Source organism: Pinus tabuliformis, chromosome Q, assembly GCF_031772625.1.
Source record: "Pinus tabuliformis cultivar Carrire ecotype Pingquan chromosome Q, CPIR1, whole genome shotgun sequence".
Lineage (NCBI taxonomy): Eukaryota > Viridiplantae > Streptophyta > Pinopsida > Pinales > Pinaceae > Pinus > Pinus tabuliformis.
In genome coordinates, this window is record NC_142296.1 from 644790387 (window position 1) to 644803909 (window position 13523).

General features: G+C 32.4%; 1 pseudogene across 1 annotated transcript; it reads right to left on the bottom strand.

The window, feature by feature from the left end:
- Positions 1-8474: 8474 nt before the first annotated feature.
- Positions 8475-13171, bottom strand: LOC149221135 (CO(2)-response secreted protease-like; annotated as a pseudogene). The gene is made up of 11 exons (XR_016249351.1): positions 13041-13171; positions 12859-12950; positions 12668-12765; positions 12430-12588; positions 11578-11689; positions 10941-11497; positions 10427-10541; positions 10063-10304; positions 9841-9955; positions 9544-9760; positions 8475-9155 (listed from the first exon to the last, which is right to left on the bottom strand). The product of XR_016249351.1 is annotated as a CO(2)-response secreted protease-like (transcript).
- Positions 13172-13523: the final 352 nt, after the last annotated feature.

The following is a 13523-nucleotide window of genomic DNA, read 5'->3' on the forward strand; positions in this document are numbered from 1 at the left end:
ATCATATTACACATCATACTCTGCTGTAGAATGAGGTTGTAGAATGATACACATCATATTACACATCATATTCTGCTGTAGAATGAGGCTCTCGGCTCAATAACTAGTTTATTTATAATTATGATTGGAGAGTAGTAGGATATGTTTTAAAAATAAAATGACTACACATCATACTGGGTTGTAAAATGAAACTCTGGATTCAATAACTAATTTATTTTATGATTATGATTAAAGAGTAATATGATAGATTTTGAAAATAGAATGACGTGGCTAAAGCTTTGGAGATGTAAATATGAGCGATTGTTATCATTTTGGCATTTTCTCCTCCTGTGGTTTGCCGGTTGTGATGTGTTTGTGGTTAAATAAATTATTGAAAAAGTAACATTGATTGTTTTCTTTCTTGTCTCCGATTTGCTGGGTCTAAGACAAAAATATAAGCGCTTTGAGCAAATTCCATAGATATCAAGTGTTTTAAAAAGAAAATCTAAAGTTAGTGATGGGCCTTCTACGCATAGATATTGATGGTGCTAATAGTGAACAATAGCAAGTTCACTATTAAGGCTTGGTAATATGTAATTCATACAATTACATAATATTTGAATACCCGGTAACGAGTAATTCATACCTGGAGCTGTGATTATATTTTGAATCTTCAAAATAGTTAAATATTGTGTTGTTTAATTTGGAATATTGGTTGTTTTCTTATAACAAAACATGCAATATCATAAATGCTCCCAAGTTTGCATGATTATTAGTAATTAGAAATATATTAGAAATCCAAAAAAATACCCTAGATTCCAAGGATGATGCATGACTCATTAGCTATTATCTCAATTATGTTAAATGCATTATTTGAAGCGTTTTAAGATTTCAAAATTCTTTTTAAATATTCTAATTTGGTTGATGAAATATTTAAATTTACAAATAAAAATTACATATTTTAGTTTCTTATGGACTAGCAAAATTACATGAGATTCTTTCTTTGTCATGAGAATTTAAAATTAGAACAAAATTAATATATTTATGTTATATATATAAAACTGACTTCTTTTTTTTTGAAGGTTTTATACGTATGATATGACAGAAATTTTGTTTTGAGAAAAGTAAAATTTGTAATGTTTATTTATATTAATTTAAAAAATAATAAATTTAGAAATAAAATAATGATTGACTGTGGAGTTTGTTGATTATATGAATTTTTAATAGTGGCTAAAAAAAATAGAATTGTATTTGTAATTCTAGTTAAATTTAGAATAATTGTGTATGCATAATAAAAATGGGTAAATGTATAGAAGTAATAATTTTTTTTTTTCTACTTATTTTATAATGTGGGAGTATATTTTTGGGATTCTAGTGTGTGTTATGACAAGTTAATCATTTTACGAATTAATGTAAGTCATGTGCATCTTAAAGAAATTGTATTAAAATAACTATAAGAATCACATTATCACTAAAACTCTTATGGTGACACTTCTTAAGAGGCACACCTTTTAGAGTGTTTCATTGTGAAAACTTAATGAAAATATTGGAAGGTTGAAGTGTTTTAAGATTTTGTTTATTTTAGTGAGATAGTCATGATAATGTTTTATAAGGCCCAATCAATAACAAACTTTCCAAACTTATTTACGATGACATTGTGGGGTGATGATTATTATGACTTTGTTTGAAGGACATCTCTTCCTAAAGAGAGGAAGGAAAATGGTGCAACATTGAAATAATAGTGCTGACAACTAGCATTTTGGAAAAGAAGTATAAGGGGCAATGGTCATAAGAAATAAAGTTTCTAAGATTGATCCCAATGTTGTAGTGTATAGTGGATAAAGTTATCTAAGGAGGAAGGGAAAGAAGAAACTTGCAAAATTTCTAATGATGATAACTAATGATAGCGTGCGTGACTATGACCAAATTAATATAGAGAATTAAATAGATACTTAGGGTGAGTGGAAGTTGCACAAGTGAATGTAAGAAATCAACATAGAATAAATAGCTTATCCTAGGACATGGTAGAAAGTACTAGATTAGGTAATAATCATGATTAAGTAACTTAACACTCTTGAGATATCATGTGAATGAATAAGTCTAGGGAAATGTATGTGGGATATTTGCAATATTTCCACATGAGAACATGACAAGGACAACTATAAAGAGGATGCCTATAAGGGAGGAAATAATATCAATCAACCAATGAAATTAATTGAGTGGATAATGATGAAGATAATGAATGCATGTATGATGGGAATGAAGAAGATATAATAGAGTTGGGAAGACCTAACAAGCCAAAAAAAAGGGAAAAGGCCTTAGCATACAGGTAGTATTTTCATGGTAGGTCCAAGATTGATAGTCATGTAGGGTGCTAATGGAAAAACAACAATATGAAATTTTAGGATTGGAATAGCTACTTAAAGCTCATACAATTCTTAAGGTGTATAACATTAAAGTGTGAGGGAAATTATGGAGATGTAATACTGTCTAAGGAAAATTTATTTCACAATACTAAGGGGGGTCTTTCTCTAAACCGACGAGTTCTCTTAAGGATATTGATGGGTGGATTAAGCAACATGATTTGTAAGGGTCATAGTGATGACCTGTATAATCTAAGAGTGTCAAGATAAGAAGTTGTGAACACTCATAATTGGTGGGGAATGACAAGTGATAACTAGGAAAATGTTTAAAGGTTTAAATGGTCAAAGGTAACAATTGAAGTTTAAATTGAAGGAGACCTTGAGAAGGATTGTGTACACATTGATAAAAGATGTGATAATAAAAATATAGAGGTTTTATCTAACTAATTTACACTTGTTGTCTCATGAGTGGGATGATGATATATTAAAACCTCATATGGAGAAACTCATCAAGTTTATGCAATTATTATCGAATGATGTTATTGCTAAGCACACCAAGCATATAAAACCTTGATGTGGAGGATAATGGCACAAGTTTTTCTACGCGTTTCAAATTCTAAACTAAAGATACTAGTTAATAAGCCAAAATTGAGGTGGAATAATCCCTAGTCCAAATTGTAAGAAGGCTGAATCTATAATAAAAGAGATCAAGTGATATTGAGATGGGAAATTGTTGAGATAAGCAAATATTTTTAGAGTCAAAAACAATAATGACAGAGTGATGGACAAATAACCAAGGATCAACCATTCCTTATGCAAGCACATTAAGCATAATATAAGACTAAACAAAGATGACCTAGTGTTTATATGTCATTAAGTAGAACAGTACTAGAATAGAGATGCAAAATATGTATAGTGATCATGGAATTTTAATTTTGATATTAATGATTTAAAGAATGGTTATACAACCATTAATATCTCAAGGATGAATATCACTAAATTTCCTTGGGGAAGGAAGAATACATAACTAGAGATTAGATCTCAAGATGATGAGGCTCATTTGAAGTTTCACGATGTACTTAAATGACTACCCACTATTAAATTGTCAACTTCCTATATAAAACAACATAAATTGATTATTGAAAAATAATTAGTATGTTGATGAAAACATGACACTAATAATATTGATGAGATAACATAAACCCTAGATGGATAGTGAATAATCTTACTTCATTGTTGATATTGATCAGAAGACAATGACAACCGATGACCTCAAAGAACCACAATAAAAAACTAGGGCAAACGGTGATCATGATAGAAATAGAAGAATTCATAATCCCAATCCCAAAAAACCTTGAAACACCCCTCAAAAGCACCGCACAGAGAAAACCCTCAAATCCAAGCTCGATCCATAAACGTCTATTTTGATATATGCATAAGTAGATAGATGTGACGGGTTTAAAATCCAAGCTCTATCCATAAACGTCTACTTTGATATATGCATAAGTAGATAGATGTGATTTAGATATTTATGCCAAATTCTAATTATTTTAAAAAGAAAAGTTGAAAATATATATACAAGTTTCAATCAAGATTATGATGGCTTTACCATATTGCGAAGGAACCTATTTTATCTCCGGGAAATTTTATGAGAAGGATGTATTATATAATGTGTGATTTTGAAATAAATTTAATAGGTTTTTTTTTTTAATTAATATGAAGATATGTATATACATCATAAAAATAATATTAAAAAATATCTCAGTAAAATTGATATAAAATTAAAATTAATGTGTTTTCATTTTAATATAAAATTAAAATTAATGTGTTTTCATTTTCATAAATTAGATATTGATATATAAAAAAAATGTTTAATGAATATAAAGTTAAAAAATATATATATGTATAGTTGGAAGAAAATTTGATTTTACAAATAAAAAGATTTTATATATCAATTTTTTATCTAACATATTAGTGACTTTAAATAAGAAAACAATAATAATAATTATTATTACTATTAAAAAAATACGTTTTAAACATTTCATTCAACTTGTAAGAACATCTCAAATCTCTATGAATATCTCAAAGCCAAATTTAACAAAGAAATTTGAAATTGACATTATGCCTTAGAATTGATATTTGTAAAGTATTTTCACAATCAAAATCTTACTAGCAAGTGATTATTAATAGCCATACATGTCAAGATTATATTCTCAACTACATAATACTTTAGCACAATTCCTTGATAGGTAAAGATATATGCATTTTGCATTCAAATTTAGTTGCCATAAAAATAAATGTACCAATGTTGCCCATTAATAGTTATGCTACTGAGTCCATAACCTAGTGAATAAACTCTCACAATATATGTTGGTCTAGTTCCATGAGAGGAGTCTACATTACCAAAGCGGAATATGCATCCCCATGTCCTAGATTTACTAAGCTATATGGTGCAATCCCAATTCCATGCACATTGTTTTGTGCCACAAAACCTTATGTGCTCCTTCTATTTGACTGCCCATTATCAACATGAAAGCCCTTGTTTCTTCCTTATATTCCCTTAGGCCTTAAATGTGAACCCTAAATTGAATACATCATATTGTAATGTGCCTTTTGCAACATCCTTTTCACGTTGTTTGAGCCCCTATACAAACCCCTTAATCTCAAAGAACACATTTTTTATTACAATAGTGAAAATGCTCCATGCTTACCCCTAACCTTGTGACTAGAACCAACTACTACCTAAAGCCCTAACTATGTAAGAAGGAGAGAATTTTAGAACTAGCATAAGTCTTGCATCCCTCTTATCCTTCTCACACAGCTTAGTAATGAATTTAGAAAAGATTATTAATAAACTAGGGAAAGCCTAAAAAATCCCACATGAAAGAGTATATGTCATCATCATACTATTCTATATTATATCCTTTGAAATAGAATGCATGTTGCTTCAAGGGTAGCAATAATATTTACACTCTCTTTCCCCTTGCACTTGATGTCATTAGAGAGGTTCTTAAATTCTTTAATTACCACTCACATTAATATGCTCAATTTCACTTAAGTTTGGTTGTGTTTCCCAAACTTGTAGGCTTTAATGGATGATAAACACTAATAGGCATAATCCATAACAAACATCGAGACAATTATGTCACGTTACATCTTATTTTGCCAAAAAAAACATGATACATCTTATATTGCCAAAAGAAAAACATTAAATTATTGCTATCATTATTATTAATTATAAAAATAATTAATATATGAGTTAAACATATATACATTTAAAAACATGTAATGAGAAAAGCCTAGGATAAATAAGCATTAAGAGTTAAATACCATAAATAAAAATCAAACCCAATGTGGCACTACACGTGACATTTATTTTTAGTTAAATTAAAAAGTAAAATAACATAACTACTTTTCATATTAATCTAATCCTTTATCCATAACTACTATTAAAAATATTATAAGAATATTTATCATTAAATTTAAAAAAAAAAAAATAACCTAATTTCAAAATAAACACAAAACCTTATATCAAATTAATTAAATTACTTAAAAAAACAAAATTAAAAATATGCTAAAATTAAAAAAAAATAGTAATAATAAAAAATCTACTTATTTTAACTCACATACATAATTAACCATTTCTAAATTTAAGTTGTATATAAAGTTTTAAATATATATATAAATCAAAGCTAATTAACTTATTCCAATTCACCCATCACTATGAATCTCTCTCAAAATATAAAGAACAGTTTTGACATGAGTGTGAGGGGAAAGTCGTAAAAGATTATGTTAGTGTGAATGTCATCAGCGGAAAATATGAGATTAAAAATATCCAAACAGTCCTAAAAAAAATATTAACTCGGTGTATAATGAATATACTAACACTCGTCAAAAATATTAACCAAGAGGGAATGAATATGCTAATGTTAACTGAGCATGAATACCTGTTCCTAATTTAGATTATACATTAATTATTAAGTGCAAAAAAATCAAGAATAATTAAGGTAGTTTAACTAATGTTATTAGTAAGGTTAATTATGGATAAATGTAGTAATATATAAATAAGATTTATTATTTAATGTCTTAAACCATATTTAATATGGGCATTATAGTTAATCATGACTATAGTTATTTATAACAAATATTAACAACTTTGATCAACTATGTATACCCACAATCAATCATATGTTGATCATATTTAACTATGTTTGACTAGCTCAATTATGGCCAAACATGATTAAACAAACTCAGCCATAGTCATACATGGTCAAACCTTGTCACTCATTATCACCCATGTTCAACCATACATAGTCTTAGTTAGCCATAGGCAACCATGGTCAACTTTAGTCAACGATCGTTATCTCTAGTCGACCATAGTCAACCTATAACAACCCATGCTCTACCCCTGATGCTAACCATGGTAATCATTGTCAAGTAAGGTCGCCTAAGGTTAGTCATGAGGTTAATCATGGTTAATCATGGTAATCATGGTCAACTAAGCTTAAGCATGGTAATCATCATCAATCAAGGTTAATTGAGGTCAATTATGGTAACCATTGTCAATTATAGTGAACTAAGGTCAACCATGGTAATCATTATCAACCATGTTCATCTTAGGTAAATCATGGTAATCATTGTCGATTATGTTCAATTGAGGTCAACCATGGTCAACCCACTTCAACGATTAAGGTAACCATTTTTGTAACATTAATGTACCATTAGCATTAACATTGATGTAAGACCAACCACTACCAAACATAGTTGACCATGGTCAACAATGGTCAACATTAATGTAACATTAACATTAACAATAATGTAACATCAACCATTTTCAACCATGGTTAACAATGCTCAACTATGGTCAATATTAAATCATTGTTGATAATATCTGCTATATTCGAAAATATCGGCAAAATATCCCAAAAAAATATTTTGTACGCTTGCCGATATTTGCAGATATTTTGCCAATATTGCGACAAGATGTTTTCTTGGGATACCGATATTTTCAACACTAATATTAATGTAACAATGGTCATTAGATTAATGTAATAATAGTACATTGTTATATCAATGGTTGACCATGGTCAAATTAAGTCAATCATAGTCAATCTCTTCAACATTGATCAACGTTATTAATTGTCTTCAACCATAATCAACCTCATCATCTCTCTTCATCCAGAGTCAACTATAATTTAATGGATCCACTTCAAACAGGACAATTAGCTGTCAAATAGATGCTGAAATTGTTGTTGCCTTTGTCTCACATGTGAACAGTGAAACATCAACAATAACCAATAACCATTATTTATCTATTTTGGGACAGATGAATTCCCAAAGGAGTATAATGCCACCAGGAGAAGGGGAGAGGAGTAAGTGCGCGGATAGAAGCTTAGAGTTGGTGTTCAGAAAATTGTCCATTTTTTTTCGGTGTGATTAGATGTTCAGCAACTTTAATTGCCTCAAGTCATTGCCTAATTTTACCATTCCGTTTCAAGTCATTGAAGAAATTTACCCTTTCCTTTTACCTGTTTTTAAAGTTTTTAATGGTGTTTTCAATTAGGGACAAATTTATGTGTGATGTTTTTACTTTTTATATTACAGATGTGAAAATGTTTTAATAGAAAATGTTGGAAAAGGAATGGAGTATAAAATATTGGATATCATGGTATATGTTAATTTATAAGATAAATAGTTTGGCTATTTAAACTCTCATCATGATACAATACTTTTGGGCTATTTAAACGTTTAGTATGATACCATACCACTTGATAATGTTTAGTAATTTTGAAGGTGAAATAATTTAGATAATAGTCCTTCAAAAGGGAGGGTTTTGTGGGCATTCTTTTTAAAGGATTCTTGTCTTCAGGACCCCTCTCTCAGACAACACTCTTAAGCAATGAGAACGATGAACGGTTTTCAATTGTTTGTTTGCTTTAATTTTCAATTGTTTGTTGGTAATCAGTGTTGAGGGCTAGAATTTCAAAATTCTAGCAAACTCTTTATGTATTCCAAGTTTGGAAAATCATTTTTTCCCCTTTCCCATGATATTGATGATTCTGCAAGAAATTATCAGAGATAATTATATCTAACAATAAAGTTATAAACCATTATATCTAACAAAAAAACAGGTTTACAAAAAGCAAGTTTCGCTTGTTTTATTACTTTATGGTCCATGCAAGGAACAAGCAGCCTTGCTGGTTTCGTTTGTTTTATTACTTGACCATTTATAAGGTTGCCCCTTGTGCTTTGGTCACACCATATTCACTGCAAAAGGAGTACGAACATTATGCTTTCCATCGCTCCACACGAGTGTACCGAAAACATATCCTTTGGTGGCAACCTTGGTTGGTGTAAAAACTACGTCGAAAGATAGCTTCTTGGAAGTTTGAGAGAATTGAAGAATTTCTGGAGAGACCTTCACACTCAAACCCGGAGGTGCACCAATGGTAACCTTGTAAGTGGGTGCGACATCAGGGCTTATGTTTGTGACGCTTCTGCTTATGGTTGTACTCCCATTCACAGTATTTAACTTGGAAATGGCTATACTTGGATAGTTCATGTTACTAATCAGGTCCACTTTTGCACCGGATGGACACCTGCAACTTTCATTCGCCGCGATCAGCTTGATATTCTCAGTGTCCAGACCGTAATTACACAGAAATTGGAAGTAATCATCGATTGATGTTTCATATACAAGTCCTGGTTGCAGAGCTCCTATTGGATTTACGACTCCAGCTCCAAAATCAAATGGCGTCCCAGCGATATGTGATTCATTAATCAATCATTCTCCCATATTGTTCCTTACAATCGCTGCCATATACATTAGAGTGCAGATGTTAGAAAAAGAGGCAGGTGTTAAACAGGAAATTTTGTGAAATGATGACATATATGCTGACATTGAAATAATTAAATACCCATTACCATTAACATTGACTACAATCACTAGTTGAACTAACTCCCATTGTAGATGATTGTGATTCAATACTTGACTTCAAGGACGGCCCTGAACTAACCCTAGGAAAAAACTTGCTTTAGGGGATTACGCATATCAAAGTACTAAATTCAATTTAGGCATTACTGAAATTATAAATATCCAGTCTTTCAGAATAAGGGGAAGAAAGGATCTCCAGGCTTTGGTCAATGTGATATTTGCATTATTACATGACGCATTTCAAGAATAAAACCTGATTATAAGTACCTGTTGTCATCAGGGTTGATCTGATAGCAGAGGAGCTCCAAGTAGGATTCATAGATTTTAAAAATGCAGCAGCTCCGCTAACATGAGGAACTGCTACGGATGTTCCTGACAACATGTAAAATGCGGTACACATCGTCTCTGAAAGAACTGTGTCTATAAATGTATTGGGAGGATCCCATGCAGCAATGATGTTCACACCTGGTCCGCTGATGTCTGGCTGCAAATATCAATTGAAGGATTCATGTTGTGATGATCTCTCATAATTAGCTTCTGAAGTCTAAATTGGTCAGTACTTACCTTGAGAATGTTCTGGGTCAGTGCTCCGGGACCTCTTGATGAAAAAGATGCAACAACAGGAGTCGGCTTGTCATTTGCAACTACCGTCGATGGAGTAATTGTTGCAACAGGATTTCTATAATGACAAGGCTTAGAAGATTATAAACAGCCACACTGTAATTGGATGAGCCAAATGAATCGATATAAACATGTGAAATGAACATGAATTGTAGGCGAACGCACCTGGTTGAGTTTATGTAAGAAAATATCTCTATTGCATACGATTTACTTATTGCAGACCCTGCAAAGGTATTGTAGTCAAATGCTTCAAATAGCTGCAAGTCGTCCACAACAATCATGCCTATGGCTCCAGCGTTCTGACTACTACTTTCATGGATCCCGTCGATGTAGCTGTGTCATTTGCAATACAGACTACAATCATTCCTTTCGTTTTGTTTGCATCTAAGCAACCTAGAACACGATTGCTGCAGAATACCTTCCTTAGAATTTCCCCTCTTCATGAAAAATATAATTATGAATTTCCTACATTGTATAGCTTAATTTCCCTACGTTAAATCTCTGTTGGAAATTTACCCATGTAATTTACCTTGCGTCTACTCGGTGAGAGGGTCGATCACAGGACTTGGTAGGGATGCTTCCTCCGTACACAAGCGGGTGGACGGCCGATTGGCTGAGATTCGAAAAGGTCATGCCCTTACCCTAAATGCACATTACAAATCTTTATAACCAAATCCCAAAATACTCGATCTACAAATCATGAAAAATGTTAACTAATTTATATGCATTTTACAACACGTTTGTTTATAGAACTAATCCACGTGTGTTTGATCATCAAAATTGTTGCCCTAATTTTCGAGAGAGTGACAAAACTACATTTTATTGCCATTTGAGTCGACTTCTTTATAAAATAGTCTTTAAAACTATTAGCAACGAAATTAACACTATAAAAACAGGGCATGCTCTTGAAACTATTAGCAACAAGCATGAAATTAACACTATAAAAACAGGGCATGCTCTTGAATGGCAGAATCTATTAGTGAAGTTGTGAACAAATGAAAGTATTAATAAACTGTTGTGTTTGTTTTCCCTTGTTCTCATCTGAATAATCTTATCGTTGCCTAACACAACGTTTGACTGGAAATCCCTGTCGATTGAGGTCGCTCCAACTGTAATAATCCATGGTGCAGCATTAACCACTGTTTGGGAATCCGGTCCCTCGTTTCCTGCAGAGGATACAACCAGAATTCCTTTCTGAGTAGCATGAAATGCTCCTATGGCAATTGCATCGTTCATAAAATCGGCCTGATTACTAGACCGAACTCCAATTGAGATGGATACAATATCCACTCCATCTTTAACTGCATCGTCAAAGGCAGCTAAAATCTGTACACATGGACACCCATAGTCCAGCCCACAAACCCTATACATGGCAATCCTAGTAGAGGAACTCGCCGGTCCACCTCTCGTTGTTCCCTTAGCGAGACCATTATAGTTTGCATTGTCTACAAATCTGCCAGCTCCAGTGGAAGCTGTATATGTGCCATGGCCCTGATAATCTCTTGTAGTCCTTGTTTGTGGCAATATTGATTTCGGTTTAAGACTTGTCACCAAATCATCGTCCTCTCCACCTGAGTAATATCTTGCCCCAATTATTTTCCTCTTAAGACAAAAATATTATTTTAGCTGTAAGCCACACAAGAATAGAAGCAACGAACTTATTTCAGTTGCATAGATCACGTGTTGCAGTTGGAAACGTTGAAACCTTCTCCCTTAACGCATGCTCCCTTCCACCTCGAAGGAACAGGGTCCATGCCCTTGTCAGTGAAGCTGGGTGCTTCCGGCCAAATGCCTTCCGATAAAAGATTATTTTCCAAGAAGTTATATGGATTGTTTAAAAAACAAATAAAAACCATTAATATAAAGAGAGTACCTTTTAACCTATGTAGACATTCCATTCCTCATTGATATCATATAAAGAATATAAAGATATCTATATTGATATAAACTATTTTTATATAAAGATAAAATAATAATTTTTATATAAATAAATATGTACATAATATATAAATTTAAAATAATACTATTTTTTATATATAAATGTTTTTATTGAGTTTTTGGTTGAAATTCAGTAAAACAATTTTGTTCGAAATTCAGTGAAATTTTTCTGTTGTAATATTGCGAATTTAGTTGGTTTAAACTTAATGTTTCAATGGATTCCATCTTTATTTACATTAAATTCCTAAGTCAAACTTATAATGCCAAAGTCAAACTTATAATGCCAATAAATTCTTTTCATAAACCAAATTTATAATTGCAACAAATTCAAACTCATAATGCCACTGAATTCTTTTCAGAGATCAAATTATCATAAATCAAACTTATAATGCCACTGAATTCTTTTGAGAGATCAAATTTATAATTGCAACAAATTCCTTTCACATTTTTGACAAATTAACCCAAAAAAACTCCTCCATCTATATAGAACAGTTAGACTCTTACTTTTAACTAATTCTAAAATACACAGATTTTAAATATCTCCCTCCAACTCTAAATCAGATGGAGTTTCAAATGCGTAATATTGCCTTATACCTGTATCTAGAAACCCCATGATGACATCGGCGCCAGAAGATTTCGGTTTTCTGTAAGAAGAGGCTGGCATGGCCAAGTTCTTTTCCAAGTAGTCCCATGAGTGTGTTGTATGAAGGTTTAACACTGGATCAGGGAACACTGATAATACTCCTGCTTTCCCTGCTAAATCGTGGGAATTTATCAGAATAGGAACATGGGGGCTTACTCATTAACAACAACACTGGTCAACGAGACATACCAACTAATGCAGTCGCTTGTTCTTTGGATAATACTGCTGCGAATCCATTAAAGGCATAAGTATAGCTACGCACCAGAGATTTCTCTGCGTGTCTCGGACTGTAAAGGTTCAATTGCCCCACACATAAAATATATGAAATCAAGTAACAACGATACCTGTCAAATTCTCAAATTGAATATTTCATTTCATACCTTTCAAGAACAGACGAAAGAACCTTCAAATGACTGGTTACAAGCTCTTCTCTATTATTGTGGAGTAAACTCCCCATGTACACAATGTGCACCTGCATGCAGATTAGTGAAATTAGCGACATTAAAACTGAGTAAGGTTGCAGCGGAAAGAGAAGGAATTTGAAGAAATTAAGAGTTCGCACCTTTCCATCGTCAGCAATGGCGAGGCCGAACAGCAGAGTGCAGAGAAAAAGCAATGCAAAATAAAGCTTGAACCCCATCACTAATATTTCTCACTACTATGTACTTCAGTCTACTCAATCTAGATGAGAACGGTCTATTGTAATACTTTGGTGGATGGTGGAGCTTTATTTAATAGAGGGCTAATGAGACCGAGCAGAGTGAGTGGTGTCTCTATTGGATCTGACGATCGCCATTTGCAATTAGATTTGTGCAAATCCTTGCAACGCCAATGTTGAATGGACAAAAAAACGTCGCAATCGCTTGTCAACTTGAAAATGCACGAAATGTAGAGCATAAATTATATAAAAATTACATTGCAAGCTGCATCCAAGCTCTTCAACAATGGCGGGCGGGCGGATGGAGCATATCTAATCTTAAAAGTTATTTGGAAAGTCGACTTTGTTTGTCTCTCTTCCCGCCGTTGATTTCTTTTGTCGGCTCTC